General features: G+C 43.5%; 2 long non-coding RNA genes across 2 annotated transcripts in view; one reads left to right on the top strand and one right to left on the bottom strand.

The window, feature by feature from the left end:
• LOC105260481 overlaps nt 1-26,792 on the top strand; it is a 95,500-nt gene that overhangs the window by 27,918 nt on the left and 40,790 nt on the right. The window contains exon 5 of the long non-coding RNA XR_006596392.1: nt 9,207-9,452. This is a non-coding gene — a long non-coding RNA (uncharacterized LOC105260481). The remainder of the gene's footprint in view (nt 1-9,206; nt 9,453-26,792) is intronic.
• On the bottom strand, nt 1,930-5,079 carry LOC109498769. The gene is made up of 2 exons (XR_002155662.3): nt 2,608-5,079; nt 1,930-2,188 (listed from the first exon to the last, which is right to left on the bottom strand). It is a non-coding gene; the product is annotated as an uncharacterized LOC109498769 (long non-coding RNA).

Raw genomic sequence — 26,792 nt, 5'->3', positions numbered from 1 at the left:
TATACAGGGTATACTGTATATCCTCGTATCTCTGGTCTTTAAAATTTGCCTTTCTTCCCTGTAGTTGAAATTAGAGATAAATTCTTGATAGTCATTCATTGATCCGACTGTTACTTAATGAGCATCACAGACACAGACGTGGGTTCTGAGGACACAAGGCAGAAAAATAGACATAGTACCTATTCTCTTGGAGTTTTTGGTCTGTGTAGATAAAATTAAAATAAATGAGGTGGCGATAGCAGAGGATGCTAGGAAGGTGCAAATACCCAGCCATCCCATCCCCAGGAGCGGGAACGTACAGGCAGGGACTGGATCGAAAGCATATTGTTCGGATGGAATATCACGCATCGCCCTGGAGAGTTATCCTGCCCCACTTCTACCCTGCTTTCACAGAAGAACTGTGACTATGGGTCATCTGCCCCACCTCCTTATTTCTCCAGGTAATCATTCATCAACGTCTTTTGTCTTCCCTCTTTTTAAAAAGCTCAACAGGAGAGGCAGCTCTTTTACCAAACCAGGCAGGACTTACTCTATCTCCTCAGCTATCTAGGGGCCAGACTGAGTTAACTGGTAACTGGGCACCAGACAAATGTGCGATACTCCCTTAGGTTTCCATGTCTGCTGGACCTGGAACGTTCTCTGTGAAGAAGATAGAACCCCTCCAGTAGGTTCGACTTTATTGCAAAACTAACAGTGGCCCGAGTTAGAGGGCCCCACTGGTGGCCCTAGTGGTCCTAGTCAGGGCTTTGGGTTATCAGTCCCGCTCTCCTCACCACGTCCGCATCCCTGGTTTCTCCTCTTTCCTGTGTCTTGGTGTTGAAGGTCCTAACTCATCTCCCAGTTCCTTGGAGGCAGGTCCTTATTTTCCCTGCATTTTCTGACTAGTGGATATTCCATCTTGCATCCTGGACCTTCTTTGTGATTAAAGAGTCCCTCAACCCACATTTCCTGGTGACAGAGTCCTGAGTCACAGCCCTTTTCTTCTAATGGTTGCCATTCCACACCTGGGAGCTCAGGTGTGGCTTTTTCTGTCCCTTCCCGACACAACCCTGGACCTGGACTTGTTTTAAATGGTGTGTTAGTGGTACTTGAATCTGGCTTATTCACTCCTTCTTTTCCTTCCTGCCTTCTGCAAATATTTTGAATCCCTTCTCTGATCTCAGCACAGTGCTTGACCCTGGGGACACAAAGGTTTTAATAGCATTCAGATGCCTATGCAGCTGTCTGTAGAATCACCAGACATGAGCTGGATCCCTGGTGGGGACTCACACTGCTTCACAACTTGTGAGGTGAAGTGCACCTAAAGATAAGGTCAGGGAAGGCCAGGGTTTGAAGCCGCACTTCAAAAAGTGGCTGCTCCCTGGGTACTTACCAGAGCAGCTGACCACTGGCTCTGACCAGGTAGGATCTCTCTGTTCTGACTTTGGACTCATTCAGCTTCCTCTCAGCTCTGCTTAGCAATCGGCCGTCTCCTCTGAGCACAGTCTGACCCAACCAGTAGCTATTTTTTTCTGCTCAGCACATCCTGTAATTCCTGTAATTGTTCCTAGCCTCTGTAATGGGCTTTGACTGTAACCATGAACGTTTCTTCTGTGTCTGATTTTCCCAAGGCCCCAGAAGGAAGCATTTGACTCTCCAATTTCTTGCATTTGACCTCTTGGATCAGTTTTAGAAGCTCAGTCAAGTATGTGGGTCCTACCACCCTGAGATGCAGATCTTACTGCCTGGATTTCTGCTTCACTAGCTGGACCCATCCTCCTGCTGCCCCCAAAGCGTGGTTTTAGCCCAGAGGCGAGAGCACAACCATTGCTTGCTTGCGGGTTGCAGGAAGAAGCAGAAAGGACGTACTCTGGGCTCTTGGTTTGGAATCTGGCTCCACCACCTACTTGGTTGTGTGATTTGGGGCAATTGACTTAACATCCACAAACCTCAAATTCTACTCTATAATTAAGGGGGATAAAATCCATTTCAGCAGGCTGTCATGAATATTACATAAGACAGTAAGTGGAAAGTACTAGCACGAGGCCTGGCATTGAGTAGGTGCTCACAGACGCTGGTTCCTTCATAATGTTTAGAGTGCTGCTTCAAATCTGCGATATCGGCTTGACTTCTCAAATCTCCGTAAGGTCTGCACCTCGTCCACTTCGGATTGCACGTTGCTATTATCACCGGTAAATGCATTCATAAGCTGGAGACAGGGAAAGAGAGACGACAGATTAAACTCAACCAAGATTAGCAAACCCAGGGAAAGAGTGCGGTTTTATATGTCCTTAAATGCCTGTCACTCAGAACAATGTCACCTGATAGTGAAAATGGTAAATATCTGTGAATCCCCAGCACAGAGTAGAATGCTCTCTCTTAATACTTACAGAAATCAGAAATCAACCTCTGGGTCTAGGTCAGGTGCGTCCCTCAGTGCCTATTTTCTAAACTCCAAGATTTGGAGAGAATCATAATTTTTTTTTAAGTGATTGCTCAGGGAGGCTTCATAAGGCTATAGTTTAGTACAATTATGAGGTAAGATTCTAGGGCTGCTAACCTGGCAGTCCTGTGACCCCCCAAGGACAAATTAATTTAAAGTGAATGAAGAAGAACTACAATTATTACCTTTTGGAGAGCCAAGGAGTGCTTGTTAGGAACAAAGTGTGCAATCAAATGCTGATGATGGTTCTGCAGGCTGAGCATTTCTGAATACTTTAGGTACACAAATTGCTTTTGGTTCGTGTAACTCTGTTTCGACGTGAAATTTACTCCTCAGGGGAAGCGGAAAAGAAAAATTTAAGTCTTCTCTTGGGGTCCACCGTTCAGGGAAAAATGGCACCGTTTTCATATAATGAGGCATCAGGTGGGAGGCAGTCCTGGTTCTGTCCCAAGTATTCCTCTCTGTTTTGTTATTCCACATCAGAGATAGCACAGAGTAAGCTCATCTGGGCATTTTTGTACATTGTGATTGTCATTAACCAAATACGTCGCAGTGCTTATTTTTGGAATATAAATCTTCAGATGACATAGCAAAGATAGAGCGGGTTCCTTTTGAATTGTCACCAGAGGATGATGGGACTCCAATTCCTCAACTGCTGTAGTCGGGGCTGGGACTCTGTGCCCCTTTCAAGGACCCTTGAGGTTAAGTAGGATGATGTTTCTTAGAAATTCAAGTGATGAGATATTGTAATAAAACAATAATTATACTCTAGATTTGTATTTTTCTTTTAAGTAGTTTAAGATGCTTTCATGTGTTTTCTCTCCTTTGGGGGGGGGAACCCTGGATACATTTTCCATTTATGCTTCTATATATTAGAATAAAAATTGCTTGTGTTTTATTGATCCTACATGATGGGGTTATTCACCCTAAGATGCTCCCCAAGGAAGAAGGAAAGGTCGTTTGGATGCTTACCCATGGGCCTAGAATCTGTAATTCATGGCTTGTAGTAAACTCCTAGCTACTGCCTTGCTTTAGGTGGATTTAGGCAAGGATTTTACCTCTCTGGACTTCCATTTGTCTGTGCAGGAAATAAGGGTTAATACAGAAAAAGGTGTCCAGTTGCTTGGCTAGCACCTGAGCAGTGTGGCATCTGAGACCCCGAGAGTTCCACGTGGCCTACTCCTTGACTGTGAGGGGCGTTGGTAGTGAGGGGACGCAAAAATGCTGGCGGATACACCCAGCAAGAATCCACCTCTCCTTGCCTTCTGTACCTGCACCTAAGGGACCCTAGACTTCTCCACATGCCTGCAGTCTTAGATAGGAGGAGACATTTGGGCTTCTCCGTTACTTTGATGGAAATGGCCACAGAAGCAGCCCTCCCTCCCCAAACATAGGCAGGCAGTGAATTGCTGCGTCCTCAGCAGGTACCCATGCTATTCATTAGGGTAGCCACTTTGCTCTGTCATCTCTAACACACCAAGGTTTGGGGCCACCTCTGAGACTTTGCCGCAAATTCAGGACCATGGCCAGTCGCTCGTGAAGTCTTGGTGGATCTGTTTTTCCCCATCTGTTTTCCTCACTCTATCGTCTCAGCCTTTACTCCCCTGAAATTGAGGAAACTACTCATCTCAACAAAATAATCAATGAGCAGACCTAATGAGTTCCCAATTTTATACCCAGAAGCCTACCCCATTGTGTATGTTTTTGAAAGCCAGGTCTTTATATTTACATATGGTTGGAAAAAATTATCAGCTACACAGAATAAAATCTCCTATATTTCTCATTCATTCTCAACTCCTCCTAACTTTGAGAATAGCCAAGGGCTTTAGGATAAAAAGAAATTTTCAATGCTGCCCGGAAGAGACACCACAAATTTTCTTCTTGGCTAATATCTATTCCTCTATCCACACTCACACCATTTTGAGCTCTGAGTTTTAGCATATCATACCACAGCATTACACTCTAATCCTTACCACTAAATCATAGTTCTGCACTGATACAACAGGTTGAAGGGACTCCACATGGGTGGATTTTCTGATGAGCAACTTTCTTTGATCTAAGAAACTAAAGTTAACATACTTGCCTTTGAGTTTCTGCCAGTCTTTTATTTGAGACATCTAAACAGAGATCTCCCCCCACTTGACGCTTCTAAACAGCATCTAAAAAGACAAAGCTGCCAAGAGATAGTAAACAACATTCAATAAATAGAACCTGTTTTGGAGAAGGCCTTCTGGTGTTGTGTGTTTGATGCAGGACTTGGAAATGTTCCCAGTCTGTTAATAATTGATGGGCTATTCGAACATACTGAGGCACAAATACACAGCTTTAAGTGGGAAAATTCTTATTTGTCCTTATTCACCCCCTTCCTTGTCCCCATAGAGTTATTTGTTGTCATAACATTCTAAGGGTGTTCTTCCAAAGTAATTCCAGAGTCTAAGAAGGCATTCAGAGAGAGTTTTTAGTATCCAGATGGATTCCACACACTCTCCAAAGAATTCCTCAGGGTTGACCCCATCAGGTCAGATTTTAAAGTTAATCTGCTTGGAGCACCTGGGTGGCTCAAGTCTGTTAAGCACCTGACTCTTGGTTTCTGCTCAGGTTATGATCTCACGGTTGGTTGGTGAGTCCGTGTCTGGCTTTGTGCTGACAGCGCAGAGCCTGCTTGGGATTCTCTCTCCCTCCCTCTCTTGGCTCCTCCCCCACTCGCGTGGTCTCTGTCTCTCTCAAAATAAATAAACTTAAAAAAAAATTAAGTTAGTCTACCCCAAAGAGACTGGATGGGAACATTTTGGGGAAACAATTGCTTTCCTTATAAAGCAGTCTCTCTAATTGGACAGACGAGAGGATGGAAGACTCCTATTTTCTTGGCAGATAGGGGGCTTTCTCCTGCGTTCTGGAAAGTTCAGCCCGAAGCTCGCCTTATTCTGAGATGGCGCTGGTCCCGGCTATGGAGGCCACAGAGCCTCCCTTTGTTGCTGAGCTGCGCAGGACGTCAGCCGTAGCCTGACAAGCCTCTAGCGTTCCCATCAGGTCCCAGGGAGAACAGCCTGGTGCAGAGCCGTGGGCAGAAATGCAGAAAGGCTGAGTTTTAATTAATCAACAAAGTAATTAGATAAGGTACAAGGTGGCCTGCAAAGGTACATAGCGTTCGGCAATGTCGAAAATAAGCAAGGAAATCAAGACGAGTGGTGCTTGTAGGAGAAAGGAAATGAAGGGACGGGATTAAGATGAAAGTAGGGGTGAAGCGTGCACCGAAAGTACAGCTCTAAAGCCCAGGGTGCATCAGGCGCGCAGTGTGATCGGTTACACTTAACACCGGAGGGAGCCAGGTCCCAGGGCCCGCATCGGCGTCTTCCATCTGCCAGCCACAAAGAACTTCCTTTCACAGGTTTTGTCCGGAGTATCTGCTACCTCATTCTTGCATCAAACACCGTGATCGGATTTAATGCGGTTATTTGGTTTAATTCTTTCAATGTAGGCAGAAGAAAGATCACATTCTCTAAGTCGAATAGGTGTGACAAAGCTTTCTCTCTGAGACCCACAACAGTCTCATGTTCTCATGCTTCATCTCTCCGGCTTCTCCCTTTAGTGCTCTGCACAGGAAGGACAAAGAAAAGGAAAAAAAAAATCATTTTTCTCCTACTGTGTGTGAAGGGCTGGGCTAGGTTATTTGCATAGATTATTCCATTTAGTCCTCACAATAAACCTAGGAGGGAGGTACTCTTTCCCCCATGTTATAGAGGAGGAAAGAGGCTCTCAGAGGTTTGTAAATGTACCTGATCTTGGTGTGTGTTGGAGGCAGGGTTTGGACCCACAAGCTGACTTCGATGATAAATCAAACATAGCTATAGTTTCTGCTCAAATCAATCAATCGGCAATATCTTTCTAAGATCTACCTTGTGCTTGGCCCCAGAGATATTCCATAATTCCACCAGGCTCTCCCATCTATTTGCTAACTCTCAGCATGGGGGAAGGATCTGTGGATAAAAGAGGGGTAAAAGGGATTTGATTTTTTTTTTATATTCCAGTGATATTTCCTTCTACCACTTTATTATTATTTTTTTCCTGATCATCCTCCCCAAAGCACTATGTTGGTCAGGATATTAAAAATGAGCAGAAAACCTTTTCTATTTTTCTTTTTTCCCAGCTACTCTTTATCTAAGCAAGGCATAGCTAGCTAGAGGTAATTTCAATCCATTTTCGAGAAAAGACTGCCTGCCTTGGCGTGTTTTTATCCATAATACCATCAGGCTGTACATGAATCCAGGACAAAGTGTCTTCATTGTATTATGCGGGAGAGAAATAGAGTCAAAGTCATCTTAACTTTGTAATGAATAGCATTTTGTCAGAGTGAATATTTGGCTCATGGGATGTTAAAGGAGCAACAGGACTAAAATGCGTTAATGGTCCAGAGACTAGCACAGCGAAATGAATTTATTGCTTTTAGTAAGGTTCCCAGTGGACAGCACGTAATGAAATTCGCTATCTGATAAGGCCGCCTTGGTGTGGGAGACTCGCTGGCAGGCGGGAGCAGCGTACTGAATCCCGGGGCTCGGGAAACCTGAGGTGACCCTCACACCTGCAGCACAAGTGGCAGATTGCTCCCCCGTCTGGGTGAATTGATACACAGAATAAACGCATGAGAGCCTTCACGGGCAGGAGGTGTCACGGGCCTATCAGTTGCCCTGCTCAAGACCATTCATTTTCAGGGGTGGCCAAGCAGATATTATTAGACAGACTGAGCGCAAATAGGACACCGACGGCCTGACTGTACTTGGATGAACCATAAAACGAATCACACCAATTTGTTTCTGGAAGGGGGTGTTTTTTCACCAGACCCAGAGGCCCAAATAAGATCTCTGGATGCCAAATAACAACGTAAATTAATTTGGCACCTCTGACCTCCAGGCACAAGGCCACTCATTGGACAGAAGAAAAGTGGCAGAGTGGGGACAAATGAATATTGGAAGAGGTGTGTAAGGGGCTGATGCTTGTAGGGAGGGGCTTTCGGTTTTGCCAAAGAATAAAAGGTTACAACATTCCCATAGCCTCTAAGATGGAGGGGAGCCCAGAGGACTCACCACAAAAACGATTCCACAAGTAGGAAAACAGGAGTGTTAGGCGAGAAACGAACATCTTATCTGGAGGCAATTCTAATGAGTATCAATTGAGAGGAGGAGGCAAATCCATATACCACTTTCCCCTCACTGCCAAGAAGCACATCTTGGAGCTTACATTTCATCCTTCACCCTACTTACGCATGGTGGTAAGAAATCATGTCATTAGCTTTGCGTGTTTTCCACTGGGTTGAATGTTGTCTAGGACAGAGACATATTACTAGGGGAGTACGAATTAGTACAACCGCTTTGGGAAACAGTTGGTGTTATCCCCTAAAGGTGCACCTTAATGTACCCTATGACCTAGCAGTTCCACTTTTAGGCTTATTGCCAAGGTGAATTCTTGCACATACACAGCAGGGATATGTATGAGAATGTTCGTAATACTAAAACCTGGGAACAGATGCTTATAACTGAAGAAAACAAATAAATGGTGGGTTCACGTAATGGATATTATACAGTAGTCAAACAAATGAACCACAGCAATGTTACAATTAGTATGGATAAATCTCTGCAATAAATAATATGCAAGTGGGAAAAAAACCGAGACTGAGCAAAATGAATATACCCTTTTGGTAAAGTTAAAAACAAATTATATACTTTATTTATTTATTTATTTATTTTAAAGTTTATTTACTTATTTTGAGAGAGAGAGAGAAAGAGAGAGATGGAGAGAGAGAGAATCCCAAGCAGGCTCCGCACTGTCAGCACAGATTGCGACGTGAGGCTCAATCCCATGAACTGTGAGATCATGACCTGAGCCGAAATCAGGAGTTAGACACTTAACCAACTGAACCACCCAGGTGTCCCTAAATCATATACTTTTATTTTATTTTATTTTATTTTTTCCAAATCATATACTTTTAAAGGACTCCATAGATATACAGAAAACACACACATGTATATATGAAAGCATGGGAATGATGATCATAGAATTCAGGGTGATTTGGGATGGGCTGGGGAGACCATATGGTTGGATGTGGGTTGTCAAGGTCCTGGCTTTTATTTTGGCTGGTGGTTTTGCAGGTGCTTAATACAGATGACTAAATAAGAAATAAATGAGAATGGGCCATGCATAGGCCTGTGATGAGAGTGGTACCAAGGTTTATTATGATGAATCCAATTGTGGCCACCTGAGATCCAAAGGGAAAACCAAGAAAGAGAAAAGAGGAAATTATGCTGTTCCCAGAACACTTCACTTAGTACTTGGTGCTTAACAGGATTTCACAGCCATGCTGGTGGAATAAAATATTTGAATCTAATCAGGCGCCTTGGTGATAATGTTACTCATAATTAGTACTCCAAGCAGAGTGGTTCTTACACGCTGGTCCAAGTTTTTGAGTCTTGAATCAAGAACTGACATAATTCATATGAAGAAATTATTTTTTTCTGAATATCTCAACATTTATTTCAACATTTTATCAAAGCGTAGACAGAAACATTGAAAGAATTTTATAATGAACTTCATATATCTACCACCTAGATTCTACCATTAACATTTTATTCTATTTTATCACATTTCCACCCATTCTTTTATCTATCAATCTATATCTCAGTTTTTAGCTGTATTTCAAAATCAATTACAAATCTCAGGCTATGTCTTACTAAATACTTCTGCATTCGTATCTTTAACTAGTTTCACATTTATTTTCATTTCTGATTTACAGGGGATATCAAAGAAAAAAGTTAAGGCATTTCTTGAATGAGGAAGAAAAGTGAATGACAAGTAGATTCGAAACTGAAAGCAATAAAATGAATGTGGCTTTAAAAAAAAATGCTTTTAAACAAGCGCCCTCCAGCATCTCAAGAGCATCATGACCAGAGAGCAGAGTGCTGTTCTGCCATCAGAGGAGGACGAGTAGATCCTGAATGCGGCCCGAGAGAGACACAATTCAGAGCTAGGTGGTACCAAGGTAAGTGCACACGAGGAACTGTTGAGAAGCCAGATCAAATCCCTAAACTCTGAGTAGCCTCCGTGTCAGGTTATGTGGATTCTATCATAGAAGCACTCACAGCCTTCCTGGAGCATTGCTGCTCAGTTTCCGTTCTGAGCCGCACTGGGGGTGATCCTTCAGATAGGAGAAGCCCCGGTAAGGCTCTCACAAGCAAACGTGACAGACTCTGGCAAGACAGTTTTTACCCCAACGCGCCACTGTGATTGCCTAACCAAGGGGGCAAAATTATTACAGCTGCCACTCTCCCAAATCGGTGCCCTCCCACCAAAGACTTCCAGGTGGTTTGAGGGACCTCAGTTCCGTGTTCTTCACACTCCAATTCAGAAGAGGAGACTATTGAAAGAATTACGGTCATCCTAGTTTAGCCCATTGTGTAAATCTTCCACTGCCACCAAAGAATTGCCCCCCTGGATTAATTCTACCAAAACCATCTGAGAAAAACGATTCTTGGTACAATGGGCTACTATCAGAGAGCTCCGGTTAACGCATATGTAACTTCGTGAGCACAGATGTAACCTGGAAGGAAGACATACAAATATTTAGCTTGAAAGATTTACGATCAACCATTTCGAAGGGAGCAATGCTTTAAAACGGGGATCAGCAGATTACGATTGGCATGTCAAATCCAGTCCACAGTCTGCTCTTGTAAACTAAGTTTTGATGGAACACAGCCACACTCATTATGTGTTGCCTATGGCTGCTTTTGTACTCAACAGCAGTGTTGGGTAGTTGCAATGGAAATTATATAGCTTGCAAAGGCTAAAATGTTTATTCACTGGCCCTTTACAGAAATCATTTGTGAAACCCTGGGCTTAATGGAGTGGCTCCTGGGGAAGGTGCATTTTGATGGGGTGGGGAGGTATCCATGAAGGTGAAGCGTTGGCTTCCAGACAGTCCTATGGAGTCACCTATGGATGTGTGTTTCTTTCCACACTCACTTCATCAACCAAAGAAAGTCTGCTCCATTTTTTTTTTTTTTTACATGAGGGTTTCTGCATCGTTTGAACAAAGAGTTTTACAGGTTTTGGAAGTTAAAACAAATAAACACTGCCTACCTCAGTGCTTTTCAATCCTGGCTGCACAATGGGATTGTCTGGGACCTTTAAAAAAAAAAGTGTATTTATTGATTTTGAGAGAGAGAGAGAGAGTTCGAGCAAGCACTGGAGCGAGCAGGGGAGGGGCAGAAAGAGAGAGAGGGGAGAGAGAGGGAGAGAATCTCAAGTAGGCTCCATGCGGTCAGCACAGAGCCCGACCTCATGAACCGTGATATCATGACCGTAGCTGAAATCAAGAGTCGGATGCTTAACTGGCTGAGCCAGGCCCTTTTTTAAAAATAACAACAGTCAGGACGCCTGGGTAGCTCAGTCTGTTAAGTGACCGACTTCGGCTCAGGTCATGATCTCATGGTTCATGAATTTGAGCCCCACGTCCGGCTCTGTGCTGACAGCTCAGAGCCTGGAGCCTGCTTTGGATTCTGTGTCTCTTTCTGTCTCTGCCCCACCCCCACTTGCGCTCTGTCTCTCTGTCTCTCTGTCTCAAAAATGAATAAACGTTAAAAAAAAATTAAAACAAAACCAACAGTCTGCCCCAGAATGGAAACAAAACAAACAGAAACAAACTTCCTAGGTGACTCTATTACACACCCGGGCAGGAAAGCCACTGGTGTGGAGAGCAAGGAGGTCAGTTCCTGGTGAGGTGCCCCCAGAGGGAGGCCTTGGACAGTAATGGGCATGAGTGAGAGCCCCGAAAAGCTGGCAGGACTGACAGGAGGGAACCCCAAGGGGCAAGAGAGACACAGAATGTAAGAGTTGAATCAGGGCATTCACAGGCCAAAACCTCTTAAAGTTGACGTACAGCTAACTTGTATCCTAATTGACAGTGCAAGTCCACTTAATATACTCCCTCCAGGCCACTTAAACCCGGACAGCTGCAGTGAAAGGTGCAATCCAGAAACATATTCGGAGTCGGCCTTGATTTAAAAGGTAAACCTAATGAGAATTTTAAAGCATGCAATGGTACCACACTATCGTCCTGTTCCTAGTCCTTAGGGCCTTGTGGGAGGTCATTTTGCTGTGGGAGGTGGTGATAAAATGGCAGCAAGGAAGGAATCCAGGACAAAAAATAATGCCTTGGTTTCCACTGGTAGGAACTTAAGCTCCATTCTCTTCTCACCTGAGAGTCTCTCTAGCATGTTCCTGGGTGATGCTCTGGTGTCTTTGAAGCTCTGAGGGTAAGCTACACACAAGGTGGGGGGGCGGTGAGTTTAGAGGGACTAGGTTAGGATGTTCCTATGGGGCAGAGCTGGTGACCTCTGAAGGCTTCTCTGATAAGAATCTCTGATTCTACCAATAAGCAACCAGAAACAAGTGCCCCCAGGATCCCACTGTAAGCGAAGGGAGAGAATTCTCTTTTTTCCTCTAGAGAAAAGTACCTTAAGCACACTGACCCTCTAGGGAGTGCCTACCCCACCTACTGGGACCTTCAGTTCCAAATACCCAGCAGGAAAGACAAATGAGACTCTGAAATAGTTGTGAAGAGATTCCTTTCTGTACTTAAAAAAATTTTTTTTTAACGTTTATTATTGAGAACGAGCGAGCGAGAGAGAGAATGAAAGAGAGCAGGGGAGGGGCAGAGAGAGAAGGAGACACAGAATCCAAAGCAGGTTCCAGGCTCTGAGCTGTCAGCACAGAGCCTGACGCAGGACTTGAACCCACGATCTACAAGATCATGACCTGAGCCGAAATTGGACCCTCAACCAACTCAACTGAGTCACTCAGGTGCCCCCCTTTCTGTACTTTTGAGATGTAATGGATATATAACATATTAATTTCAGGTGCACAACATAATGATTTGGCATTTGCATATATTGCAAAATGATCGCCACAGTGTCTGGTTATGACAGCCATCATCACACACAGCCACTGCTTTTCTTTTCTTGTGATGAGAACGTTTAAGATCCACTCTCAGCAACTTTCGAACGTGCAATACAGTATTAGCTATAGTTGCCATGCTGTCCATCACATTCCCAGTATTTCCTTTATTTTATAGCTGGAAGGTTGTACCTTTTGGCCTCCTTCATCCGATTCGTCCACCTTTCATGGAAAAGATTCCTTTTTGAAAGCCCACGAAATGCATGGAAGGTGGGGGTGGGGGGGAGGGGGTTGAATGGGTGCACACACAGGTGAGAAGGGCAGGGGCAGAGCCCCCAACGTGCTTCCTCTTGCCCTTTAGACTTGGAATTTCTATTTTCCCCTCGAATGCCTTTCATCATCCCAATACTGCCAAACTTTACCCATATTTCAAGACCATTTGTGACTCCATTGTGCAGTCTTCTCAAATGGTCCCTGGCTGAGCTGGCCACTCCCATCATGTTTCCATGACACCCAGTTAATTTCCCTATTTCAGCCGTGCTATGATGTGTCCTGGCTGTGGGCTCCCCAGGACACAGGTAACGCCTGTGTTCTCTCTGTCCCCTGCTTGTCCAGCCATCCAATGCAGGCTTACAAAGCATTTCTACCCATTTCTCTGTTTTGTTTTGTTAAGCAGTACCTTAAAACTATGCTTAAATCAGGGTACCTGGGTGGCTCAGTCAGTTAAGCGTCTGATTCGTGGTTTCGGCGCAGGTCGTGATCTCTTGGTTTGTAGGTTCAAGCACTGCATGGGGTTCGTAGGTTCAAGCACTGCTGATCCTGCTTGGGATTCTCTCTCTCTTCCTCTCTCTGTACCTCCCCTGCTTGTTTGCTCTCTCTCTCTCTCTCTCTCTCTCTCTCTCTCTCAAAATAAACAAACATTTAAAAAATTAAAAGTATGCTTAAATTGTCTCCTATAAAGAATGGGTAATGTATGTGCCAGGCATTATGGTCTGTCCCTGGGATGCAAAGGTGAATGGAAAATAGTTCCTGGGCTCTAAGGTGTCACAGTTTAGGGAGAGACTTACATAACCAGAGAGAAGTGAGCTACTTTAGAAGCAGAAGCAGGGTAGTGTGGGAGCAAAGAAGGACATGTGAACCTCTCCTGGATAGGCCAAGAAAGACTGACTGGTGAGAGTATGAGAATTTAGGCAAGCCCTTAACAGTGAATCTTTTGTGTGGGGGGCGGGCAGGGAGGGGGTCCAGGAGGGATGGGGGATGGGAAGTAGATGGATGGGGGAACGTTTTAGAGTGTTTACGTCTAGAATCATGGCGGGGAAAGAGCATAGAAATGTACTTTCCACCGATTACCTTGAGGGGAGGCTACTCTTTTCCTGGACCGTTACAGTTCTGGGGATGCCAATCCCTAAAAGAGGATGGAAGAGAGAGAAAGAGAGAAAGAGAAAGGAAGAAAACGACCACTCCACTGGTTGGACCAAAATTGGCAACCCCCACATTCAGAGATCATAAGATAGAAAAAGCTAAAAAGGAAAACCTGTAAAATTAGTCAATTTTACACAATCCGGTAGGCAGTAATAAGGCTCCGGCATCATTTTGTCAGAGAGAGGCCAGTAATTTTAGGGTGGGAACTGATCCATTTACACAATGAGAGAATTTCCCTCATGCACAGAGTGCTCCATAGCAATTTGTGGCCTCACAGAATGCCATTTATAGTTCCTGCAGTGACAGGAAAATTAGGGGGCAGAGTGATTATTAGACTAATCGCAGAGCTGAAAGATGCATTGGTCATACTGGTCACTTTGCCTTTCATGCCAGCCTGGGACTGCTCTACTTGGCTTTCAGCACTGAAGAAACAAAGTGGAAAGGGCTGATCAGTTCCTCTTGTAGATATTATTATCTTTCAGCTTGAATCCTCATCAGCTGCTAACTATAGTCTAGGGTCTGAAGTCATTACCCAGAACAATGCTCCATCTTCACAAAAAAAAAAAAAAAAAAAAAAAAAAAAAAAAAAAAAAAAAATCTCTTAAATCCTACTTTGGAGAGTCAACCTGAGCTCAGGAAGCTGGGTCTCAGGGAAAACAAGGTCCCCAAAGAAGCCTTGACTGTTTTGCACAAAGCGTCCCCGTCATCTTTCTAAACGGTTCATTTAAATGTTGTACTTTATTCTTGCTGAATACTTGGATGGTTCCCAATTTGCACTTTGCAAGGAAGAAAGAAACATGATCTTCCTGTCTGGATTGCGTGGAGAGGTATTCATAGCAGGATCTCCCTTTGTTGTGCTCAGCTAATTGCTAATTATGTAGTGATGGATGTAAATCACACAGTTGGCATTTCAGGCTCATAGACTCCCTAGCTGTCTTTTCTACTTAAAGGAGAAAGGCTGAAATATTAAGAAATTATCCACATCTTTATCCATGAGCATAAAGTCTAAATGGGTGAAATAATTCTTTGGAAGAGCAGAAGAGGCTTGGGGGAGGGGGATATCAGAGGTGGGTCCTGCTCGGACTCTGCCGGGATTTGACAGCACATGGTTATGAGGAAAACGCCTCTGAGTCTCAGTTAACATGGAAGCAGGACTGGGTGTGAAAGGGCGGACCTACGCTGGCCAACTCCATCTTGTTCTGTGTCCTCCACCTTGAGTGACTATGTCCCCACACGCCCCCTTTCTGGGAAAATGGCAGAAACCTCAGACCACGCCTCCTCCCCGTGAGTAACCTCCCGCTCACCGGTTCAAACTTCCCCAGCCAATTGGCCGAGGCCACGACCCTTCCCCAGCCAATCGGCCGAGGCCACAACCCTTCCCCAGCCAATCAGCTGAGGACACAGCCTTTACCTCACCAACTGCCCCTGGACCCCTATATAAAACCTTTGTGCTTTTGAAACTTGCTCTCTCTCTCTCTGGTCTCTCACTGCTGCATCGGTGCAGGTTGGGGATTGCGCTCGAGCTAGCTCGAATAAAGGCTCTTTTGCTTTTGCATCGGACTCGGCTCCCTGGTGGTCTTTGGGGATCACGAATTCTGGGCATAACAGGTGCTCTTGCTTGAAGGAGAAGCAATATCCCTAGTGCCCGAATGTTTTGTTCAGAGAAGAATAAATACTATGTCTTTGAAAGGCATGTTGAATCTTAAGCTTTTCTCATTACCTCCTTGAATTGTCCGATAATAAGATTATGGAGGCAGTCCTATTGTTTTTTTTTTATTTTTATTTACTTATTTTTATTTTTTTATGTTTATTTATTTTTGAGAGAAAGACAGAGACAGAGCGTGAGTGGGGGAGGGGCAGAGAGAGAGGGAGACAGACTCCGAAGCAGGCTCCAGGCTTGGAGCTGTTACCACAGAGCCCAACGTGGGGCTCAAACTCACGAACCATGAGATCATGTCCTGTCCCAAAGTCGGACACTTAACCAACTGAGCTACGTAAGTGCCCCACGTGAGTCCTATTGTTAACTCCCTTTTGTACAGATGAAACTAAAAAGCCAAGAAAAGCTAATGATGTAACTAAGTCACCCTGCTAGCTTATGGTAAAGTAGGCAAATCCCAACATCACATTTGCCATCAGTCTGGTGCTGGTGTGGCCGCAGCCAGGTGACTGTCTCTTAGGGTCTCTCTGAGCACTGGAATTTTGGGTTGTAGGTTCATTTTGAGCAGGGAGGTTTTTACTTATGATTTTCTTTCTTCCTTTCTATGGTATCCTTGATGCTGAGAAAGTAAAAATTATCTCAGAATAAGAAAGAAAAGTATCTGCCATGCTAATTATCACTCTTGGATAATAGATAACAGATAAAGCCAACTGCAAAGTTAAGAGAAACCAATATTTCTCTCCAAGGACACTCTGCCATTGTAAAATGTCACAACAACTCCGGTCTTTAAGGCATATTTCTTTTACTTATTCACTGAGAAGCCTTGTTTCCTAAAATCATAGATTGTCCAAAATTTTGAGGTATGAAATTATATCAGCAAGAATGAGCTTTCTACTTTTGCCTGGAAGATGAGTCCCTTTGCAACGGGGAAGCGGTGTCAATTACCGACCCAGGCACAGAGGCTCAGATAAAGGGTTTCTGCACACATTTCACATTAACTTATCTCTGCAGTTTTCGAGGAAATCAGACCCTGAGTCTACTTGCTGGCCCCAACCTTTTATACACAGTCCTGCTTAGCGCCGAGCCTCTCCAAACACCGGCTCACGCCATAGAGAGTTACCATTTCATACCTACTAGGATGGTTATAATCAAAAACATGGAAAATAGCAAGTGTTGGTGAGGATGTGGAGAAATTGTAACCCTCATACATTGCTAGTGGGAATGTAAAATCGTGCAGCTACTGTGGAAACAGTCTGGGAGTTCTTCAAAAAGCTCAGTGCAGAATTACCATATGGCTCAGCAATTCCATTTCTGGATATATGCCCAAAAGGATTGAAAGCAGGGACTCAAACAGATATTTGTGCATCGGTGTTCATAGGAGCATTATTCCCCATAGCCAAAAATGTGGAAACAACACAAGTGTCCATGGACTGGTGAGTGAAAAAGCAAAATGTGATAGATACATATGATAGAATATTATTGAGCCTTAAAAAGTAAAGAAATTCTGATACATGTTACAACATGGATAAACCTTGAGGACCTCATGCTACGTTAAGCAAGGCAGTCACAAAAGGACAGTGACTGAACAATCCTGCTTATAAGAGGTGCCTAGGGTAGTCGTGGAGACAGGAAGTAGGAGAGTGGCTGCCAGGGGCTGGGGGCTTGGGGCGGGAGCGGGAGGGTCGGGGGGGAAGAGGACTTAATGTTTAAAGGATACAGAGCTTCGATTGTGCGAAATGAAGGGTTCTGCAGATGGATGGTGGTGATGGATTCACAACAATGCGAATGTACCTAATGCCACTAAATGGTACACTTCACAATTCCACCCAAATGCCGCCCTTCTTCCCCCAATCTTGGACTCATTCTAGTTTTCCCTTTTGTTTGGTGAGACACTCGCCATTCTTCTGGGATGTGGCCACTTCGTAGCAATAAGCCAATAACTCTGACTTTGTCAGGCCACAGGTGGGTCTCTGGTGAACTTTGGCTGATGGGGCTGAGAAAGGATTCACTCCCCGCTGCGTGGAAAACCTGATCTTATTATAATGAAATTTAGGGAATACTGGCACGTGAGGACCTTGGAGGATATTTCAGGTTTATTCACTGAGACAAAGGGAAAACTGAATTCAGGCCCCATTGAGGACTCGTTTATTCTCCCCTCCCCATGTCCATCGGCCATGGCTCCAGGCAGAGGCTGGCCAGCAATGTGTTCAATATCTTTTCAAGAACAGAAGAGCCCACCCTGGTCCCTGGGTTCTCTCCATCCACCTGACTGCAGGTCCATCTGAGGGAAGCACTGTTCATCCTTGACATTCTGAAATGGTGACCCTCACTCAGTGCTGCTGGCTTCCTGACCCTGATCCCAGCTGGGCAGCAGCTTCTGACCCCCACCATTCTGCAATCGTATTCTGCTTCTGGTCCGCAGAGCGATCGATCTTGTTTTTTTCATATTGACTATGCCCATTTGGTTATCTCCCATTGCTGTTGGTTTTGATCAGGGGTTGAGAGAGAGAGAGAGAGAGACAGCGAGTACGGCAAATCATGAAGAGACTGTCATCTTGACGAGAAGTTCTGGTTGAAAAACTTTAACAACACTGAGCTCTAAAAAGAGTAAGGAGCCTCTCAGCAATAGAATTTAAAGTGAAAATATTGCTAAGCCATCAAATAGGTGCAAAACCATCTAACAGTGTTCTGATTTTCTTGAGTGAAGACTGCTTTTGTTTCTTCGGGAAAATATCAATCCTCAAATTCTTTCCATTCCCCTTGCTGCCTCTGGTTTGCTGATTTCCCAACCACTTATATAGGTCACCCAATATAGCGCTGCCATAACCAGGTAAGTATATACAGGTCTTGTATAATAACCTAATCCTGGCAAGTGATGAGATGACCAATTTGAGGAATAGTGACTTTGGCCTGGAGGACAGTAAATAGTGTAATTTTTGTGTTTTTTTAATGATTTTTTTAAAGTTTATTCATTTATTTTAAGAGAGAGAGAGTGAGAGCACAAGAGCAGGGAGGGGCAGAGAGAGAGAGAGAGAGAGAATCTCAGCATTGTCAGTGCAGAGCCTGACCGGGGCTCGAATTCACAAACAGCGAGATCATGACCTGAGCCAAGATCAAGAGTTGGATGCTTACCTGACTGAGCCACCCAACACTCCTAGTTTTTTGGATTTGACAGTAGGGACTGTCAAGTAAAATCACCAGCAACCAATAACATGATTCACAATTGCACATGGGGTCTTAAAGAGCTCTTCCAATGCTCAGCTTCGATTCTGGTCTATCGGTCAGCTATGCGTTTGATGGAAAACAAACAAGCTCCATTGTTCTTAGAGCTCATCTAGGCAAAATGGTGACGTTAGCAAGGTGACTTCATGTTGCTTTCCCTTTTGCTTACAAGGAACACACTTTTGTAATTCATGTTCCCGACCTCGGGTATCTCTCCTGTGTCTTATTCTTGTAGACCCTTGGAAACAAACTGAGGCACAGTATAGGGGAAAGGCACTAGGTGGGGAATCAAATGCCTTGGACTTTAGTTCCAGTTCTGCCAACAGTTAGCTCCTTGGATACTTTGGGTCTCAATTTAACTCGTCTGATAAATTTCAGGAAAGGGAGTAGTTGTACTACTAAGATCTCTTTTGTCTACATGTTTAATAGTTTTAGGATGTATCATTCCCACTAGTAGGTTAGCTGAAGAATCTTTTTCTCTCAGAGATTTAATACGGAAATCTTGGAAACCCAAACATCTCCAAATCCTTAAGTTTTTAACAACGATAATTTCAGGCACCATGGCAGGTTGACGGAGAAATATTTTTCTGTGGGAATCTTTTAAGACGGACTTAAATCGCACAAAAGAGTTGACTTACTTATTGGAAAGTCTGGAGTGGGGAAAGAAAAGGAAACAGGATTCTTAATTTGCTGGCTTAATTACTTTCACCAGTTTGAATGCCGACTGTGTTTCAAGCATTGATGTGATGGCTCTGTGATCCTTTTCTCTTTGAAAGAAGCACATTCTGTGTAACTCCCCGTTTCCCCCCATTTTCCTCTTGTGTTTATTCATGACGTTCACGATATATGTTGCTTGTGGTTAAATTTATGTCGCTAAATAATACTGTTGTAAATTAGGTACCACATTACCTGTTCTTGTTTAGATCTCATCAGTGGAGCTCTATTAACTCTGAGATATTTTCAGTCACAGATAAATTGCTCTGTTCAATATGCATTTCAATAATTTTCTCATCTAGACGTGTGGTTGGTAATGGGCATAATAATTCAGGAAGGGGTGAGTTGAGGGGAGGGAATATCCTGAAAGGCTTGTATCTTTAGCAACATCCCCAAAGACTCACTATTTTCCACTATGCAGTATCTTCATGTATTTGAATAAATAAGAGTTAATTATCTTTATAAACCAGTGTTGGAGATGGTGTCAGCTCTTTTCCTCTCTTTGTACATTCTGCTGTCAGTTTGAATTCAAATTGGTTTGGTAAGGAGTTTTGCCCCAGGGGTCCATTTTAGTAGCAGCATTTCTGATTTGTCATAATTTACTGGAATGCATGAACTATTATATTAAAACTGTGATTTCAAAGGCCAACTCTTAGAAGGAAGACATTGATTGTTGGTTATGTGGCTCGGTTTCTGCTTGTGGCCTCTCAAGCCTTCATTCTTCTATTAAGTCTTTCCTGGCAATTTCCTTTGTGTGTGTATATTTATATTTATATTTAATTTCTACCTTTATAAAAATTAGAGTATCTTGAGGGAGAGACTTAGGTTAGTTAAAGCACCCAGTCCAGTGATGAACAATTAGTAGGTGTATGGTATATGAAATAGACTTCTCTATCTAAACCCAGAAACATAGTACTTGTCTAAAGAATAACACACACGTACACACACACACACACACACACACACACACAGAGCTGAGAAGTGGTTTATTGATTGGTTGCTTTGTTTTCAAAATGCCAAACAAATGGTCTGAATGATTTTTTTACCATTACTGAATTTATATATGTGTATGTGGGGATAGGGAGGTAGGCATTTAATCAACTACCCTGACAGGTTGTTTTTGCCTTCCGAAAACAGTTTTAAATAAATAAAAAAAAAAAACCTGGATCCATTAACTGATATGAAATTGCTTTAACTGCATGCACTGCATAAAATATGATATGTATGTGTGTATTCACGTCCACACAATATTGAAATTATAAAAGGGAAAAGAACTTGGCCATTGCTTTTTAATGTGCTTCTTTCTCTTTTGAAAAAGAATAAAATAGTAAGGCATGTTATGAAAAGTAAACAGTAAAGCATAAGACAACCAAAGAACTCCCTTTCCTCAACCCCCTGGGACTACTCTCCAGAAAAAAATAAATATTAACTCTTTCTTATATAGCCTTTCAGAGATGTTTAATGGAAACACACATACACACACACATGCACATTCTATAGACTGTTTATTGCTTGAATGTTGACTATAATGAACATCTTTTCATATCGGCAAATGTACTTCCATATTTTAATTTTGAACTATTTTTAAATAAATTTTTAAAAATTTTTGTTAAGGTTTATTTGTTTTTGAGAGAGAGAGAGAGAGAGAGTGCAAGCAGGGGAGGGTCAGAGAGAGAGGGAGGCACAGAATCCAAAGCAGGCTCCAGGCTCGGAGCTGTCAGCACAGAGCTTGACACGGAGCTCAAACCTATGAACTATGAGATCATGACCTGAGCCAAAGTCAGATGCTTAACTGACTGAGCCACCCAGGCACCCCTCATTTTAAACTATTTTTTGAAGTGTATTTATTTATTTTGAGAAAGAAAGTGTGTGAAGCGGGGTTGGGGGGATGCAGAGAGAGATAGAGAATTGTAAGCTGTCAGCCCTGACACGAGACTTGAACTTGCGAGGCTCAACCTCATGAACAGAGACATCGTGACCTGAGCCGAAACCAAGAGTTGGACATTTAACCGACTGAGCCACCCAGGAGCCCGTATCTTCTTTGTATTTTGGCTACAATTTCCTTGAATTAATGTATCAGATTTAAGCAGTGTCATATTAATTTATATCTAATACTTGCTATTATAAACAAAAAGTAAGTGGGGGCGCTTGGGTGGCTCTGTGGGTTAAGCGTCTGACTCTTGATTTCAGCTCATGTCGTGTTCTCACATATTAGCCCTGCGTCTGGCTCCATGCTGGTCTTGGAGCCTGCTTAAGATTCTCTCTCCATCTCCCTTTGTCCCTCCCCTGCTAGTGCACGTGCATGCCGTCACTCTCTCTCAAAAATACATAAATAAATGAAAACCAAACAAAACTGTGAATGCACATCCTATTACATATAATCTTGGCACACTTGTGTAAGGTATATTTATCTTAAATTCTGGTAGATATTGTTAAAAGAGAATGCCAATAGGGGCGCCTGGGTGGCTCAGTCGGGTAGGCATCTGACTTCGGCTCGAGTCATGATATCCAGGTCGGTGAGTCTGAGCCCCGCGTTGGGCTCTGTGCTGACAGCTCAGAGTTTGGAGCCTGCTTCAAATTGTGTCTCCCTTTTTCTCTGCCCCTCCCCTGCTTGCACTCCATCTCTCAGTCTCTCTTTCAAAAATAAGTTAACATTAAAAAAGAGAGAGAATACCAGTAGACTTCCACCAATAGTATGTGAAAGTGCCTGTTTGCTTGTACCCTTACCAACACTGAATTTTATCAAGATTCAAAATTTTTGCCACTCTGATATGTGGAATTTGCTGTCTCTACTGTTTTGAGTTGTCTTTCTTATGAACAACGTTGAATGCATTTTTATATTTATTGGCCATTTGTATTTCTTTGATCTATGAGCTTTCTGTTCATACTTTTTGTCCATTTTAATTGTTCTCTCTCTTATGGATTTGTAAGAGTTTCTGTGTATAATAAGGAAATTAGTCCACCGTCATATCCATGTGTTCATTATTCTAAAAATATTTATTGAGTGGCTCTGATGTTACAGGCACTGGAGATCGTGCATGAACAAAATAGATACAATCCTTGCTCTCGTCCAGCTTACATTTGTCGGAAAGAGACAAAAAATAAACAAGATAAATAAGCTAAATAGATAGTATGGAGGCTAAGTGAGGAGATGTGGTGAGAGCTTACGGTCTCCTGTGATTGTTTCTATTCTCTCAGCGAGGGTGGAAACAGCATCATTCACTGAAACGGAGGGTCAGGGGGTGATGGAGGTTTGAGGAGGGGGACAAGGACGAAATAGTTGCACGTGACGGAGAGAGAGGAATGGACTAGGGACGTGAAGAATGATTGCCTGGAAACACCGGGACCCACCTGACATGATTTGTCTTGAGCGTCAGGACACCTGTCACCACCTTTGGGTGTTGCTGTTGCCATTGTTGTTGGAGTCAAGTTCAGTTGCACAGCCACACAAAGGGAGTTAGTGGAAAAAGGAATCTTGCCAGATCTATTTTTACTAGAGCCCTATAGCAAAATACCACAGATCGGTGGCTGAAATGACAGAAAGTTATTTTCTCACAGTTCTAGGGGTTGGAAGTTCAAGACAAAGGTGCCAGCAGGTTGGTTTTTCTCGAGACCTCTGTCTTTGACTTGCAGATGGCCACCTTCTCCCAGTGTCCCTACATGGCCTTTCCTCTGTGCACGTGCATCCCTGGTATCTCGTCCACTTCTTTTAAGGACACCGATCCTATTGCTTTAGGCCCTGGCCCTTCTGACCTCTTTAACCTTAATTACCACCTCAATGACCCCATCTCCAAACATAGACACACTGGGATTAGGGCTTTAACATGTGAATGGGGGGGGGCACAACTCAGTCCCCAATACCAGATGAATTTGAAGAAATCAGAGGGGACGGGTGAGTTGAAGACAGATGCAAAGGAATGATTATCATGATGGAACATGGAATTTAAGGTAAGTAAGAAGGCAATTAAAAACTCTAGGTGTAAAAGACAGTAAGTTTAATGTTCCTCCTTAGCTGTGTGGTAAAAGTCAAAAAAATGTCGGAGGTGGGACACTGGAGAGAGCCAGCTAGAAATAAAGGCACAGGTGGCAAAAGAGCAGAATGCCTGATATTGGGGTGTAGAGGGGTTGCAGTTATTGGTAATGAGATGTTTGACCATGGGAGAGTCAGTGGCTGCAATAAGTTGAAGGACAAGATCATTGGAGGAAAAGAGGTGAAAGAACCCGGAAGTCAAAACCGCCAGGATGTTACAGGGATCACCTCTGCCTATGTTGAAATCACAAATAGTTATGACAAGAGTAGCATTAAAGAGAATGAAAGGAGCAAAACGGCACCTCAAAAGTCTTTGAAAATGGAGGGAGGTGGTCTGGGCCAATGGATGATTGTAACAGAGAGTGCCAGTCTCAGGACATGAGTTCTCAAGTTGAGTAGAGAGAACCAATGGCCCAGTCATGGCAATCAGAAGCAGGAGGACACCCACCTGATTTCCAGGTCTAGAGATGAAGAAGGGGCAGAAAGAAAACAGATGCCCCTGGACAGGGCTGTGAGGAAGTGCTGTGCTCGGGGTCAGCCAGGTTGCAGTTGGAGCAGGAGGTTGATGGAAATATTCAGAGAAGAAGCGAAACCTATAGGAGATCTGAGTTTGACAGCATGGCAGGAGAGTTTTAGGAATCAGGGGTGGATGAGGCGTAGGGCCAGAAATGGGATGTATGGGCTACATGGGAGTGTGGGTCTAGATAATGAGGGACATCTGGGCTTCTTGAGGTGATCCAGATTATTAGGGATAAAGATCATAAGGAAATCAATGCTGATGATCCCCAAGAGGTTAACGGGGAGAAGCTCTGAGAGTGGGGGCAAGGAGAAGTGGGGGGCTGAAACTGGGAGAAAAGGGAGCTTTGTTATGAGCATATAGATTTGTAGAGCAACTCTTAACTCCTGTGGATGGAGGTGTGGAGGCCAGGAGAATGGTGGTCATGCATGTTATCAATGGTTTCTACTCAGATTGATTTTGATTTTATTAATATATATGTATATTATATATATTTACCAAAGTTTTTATATGGTCAAATTTATTGACATTTTTTTCCTCTATTCCTCTTAATAATATTATATGCCTAGGAATGTCTTTCCTATTTCAAAATCATAACTTTTTTTTAGAAAAACATTTAAAAAATGTTTTGTGTTAGTATTTGTGTCATTTTCCATTTGGAGTCTATTTTGCATTAGTGAATATGTAGCAATCCAGAGTTTTGTTTTTTCTATATGGCCACCTCACTGTTCCAATGCCACTCATCAAAGAGTCCATCATTTTTCTCTGTTTTGAAATATCCTCGGTTGCCCTTTGAATGTTTACTTATTATATATTCACACCTTTTCCCTGTCAGCTCCTAACCAAGCCTTGAGCTAAAATGATCATTTCACAGCCTTTTTAAAGCTTCTGTGCCCTTGGTCTTTAGCCTCTTGGCTTGAAACAAAAAGCTGAAAACAAATGTCTTCTACCTTTAAAATCCAGATGTATCCTTGATCATTAAGCATCTTGGAGAATGTGATTGCACCTGGGCCTGGGACATTCATGCTAATTCTGTGATCTGTGTTTTGGGGGAAAGGTTTGAAATAGCTCCTGAAGAAAACCCCTCTTAGTATTCTCTTTCCTAATGACTTGATTTTGACCAACAGACTTTTCCTAGAAGAATATTAGAATCAGAGTCATGGGAAAATGGAATCCGGTATTCACAGTCCATTTACAGAATGGCAACCCCAATAACTGTTTGTATTTTTTAAAATGTTTAATGTTTATTTATTTTTGAGAGAGAGAGAGATACAGAGTGTGAGCAGGCAAGGGAGAGAGAGGGAGACACAGAATCTGAAGCAGGATCCAGGCTCCAAGCTGCAGCCCAGAACCCGGTGTGGGGCTCAAACTCATGAACCGCAAGATCATGACCTGAGCCAAAGCTGGACGCTTAACAGACTGAGCCACCCAGGCGCCCCTCGCTGTTTGTATTTCGAAGTCATATTGGATGTATTTTTGTAGTAAACGAGGGGGCATTGACAGCAAGGAACATTACCTTGTTGCAAGCTCACAAACTACCCTTAGCTTTTGCTTGTTTCTTATATTTAGAGCCCTCTCACTTCTTCAATCCTTCACTACTGCCTTAAACTTGTAAGGCGTTTAATTCTAAAGAAGAGGATAGAACACTAAACAGCGATCCCTGGAGAAATGAGTGACGGGCCCGCATCACTGACACCTGCTATCCATCCTGTCAGATGGAAGTCCTACTCTCGTCCCCTTCCCCCACTCTTGTTCATCCTGTGTGCTCTGGGGAGTCACTGTGGTCTTCCTGCCTCCAGCTCTCTCCCTTCTAATCCGTGGTCCAGATGGCCTCCCCAGTTCTCTTTCCAATATGCAAATGAGCGCATGTGGCTCTCCTGCTGAGGGAGTTCTCGTGACTCTCCACTGCCCTAGAGTGAAGCCCAAACCCTGGAGCCTGGCGTGACAGCTTCTTCACACTCTGACTCCAACCTACAGCTGTGGCTGGATCTCCTGCTGTGCCCCTCCTCCAGCCCACAGTTGATCTCTATCTGGCTACATGTTGTCACATCTCGAGTCTTGTTTACAGAGTTGGCCATGCCAATGATACCATATTCCCAAACTAGGGAGATATGGCAGATCCTGTAAGGCTTAGCTCAAATGTCAGCATCTCTGGAGAGTCCTCTCTACTCCCTTAGACAGAATCCATCATTTTCTCATGAGTATTCCTATGGAACTTAGTTTATATCATTATGAAAACAGCGGTCGTTGTTTTTTAGAGGGTTGACTTTGACACTGGCTCTGGCCTCAGACCGGGATGCTGCGTCGGTAGAAACGTGTGGAGCCAGCAACGCTGTCCTGTGTTGGGCACATGCGTCATCTCATTTCGTCTTCCAAACAATCCTGCGAGGCAGGCATTTTTATAATCTTCGTTTCAGATAAGAAGTGGAGCCTTAAAATGATTAAGCAATTAGCTTGCACACAGATTGTATATTCTACGCCTGGGACTCACTGCCTTTGTGGGACTCCAAAGCCTGTGAATGAATGAAAGAGCTGTGTGCCACCTGGTGACTCCTTACAGAGAAATTTCCTTGTGTGGGAGGTCCATGTGGCACCGAGAGCTTCTTACAGTGTGTGTGACCTTGGGCAAGTTACCGAATACGTCTGAGTCTTTGGGTTTACATCTGTAAAACTAAGATAATGAACTGCTTAACTACCTCACAGGGCTTTTGAGAGGATTCAATGAAATAATGTATGCAAAAGACATAAAGGCTGGCCGAATAAGTTAGTAATAGATACTTTGTCTTTCCTTTTCCCTCATCACCTATTCCATGAAGACAACAGATTGTCCTCAGAGGCCTATCTGTCCTCCCTGACCAGAGAGGAA

Source organism: Felis catus, chromosome B1 (assembly GCF_018350175.1).
Source record: "Felis catus isolate Fca126 chromosome B1, F.catus_Fca126_mat1.0, whole genome shotgun sequence".
Lineage (NCBI taxonomy): Eukaryota > Metazoa > Chordata > Mammalia > Carnivora > Felidae > Felis > Felis catus.
This window is presented reverse-complemented; position numbering and strand designations above follow the sequence as displayed.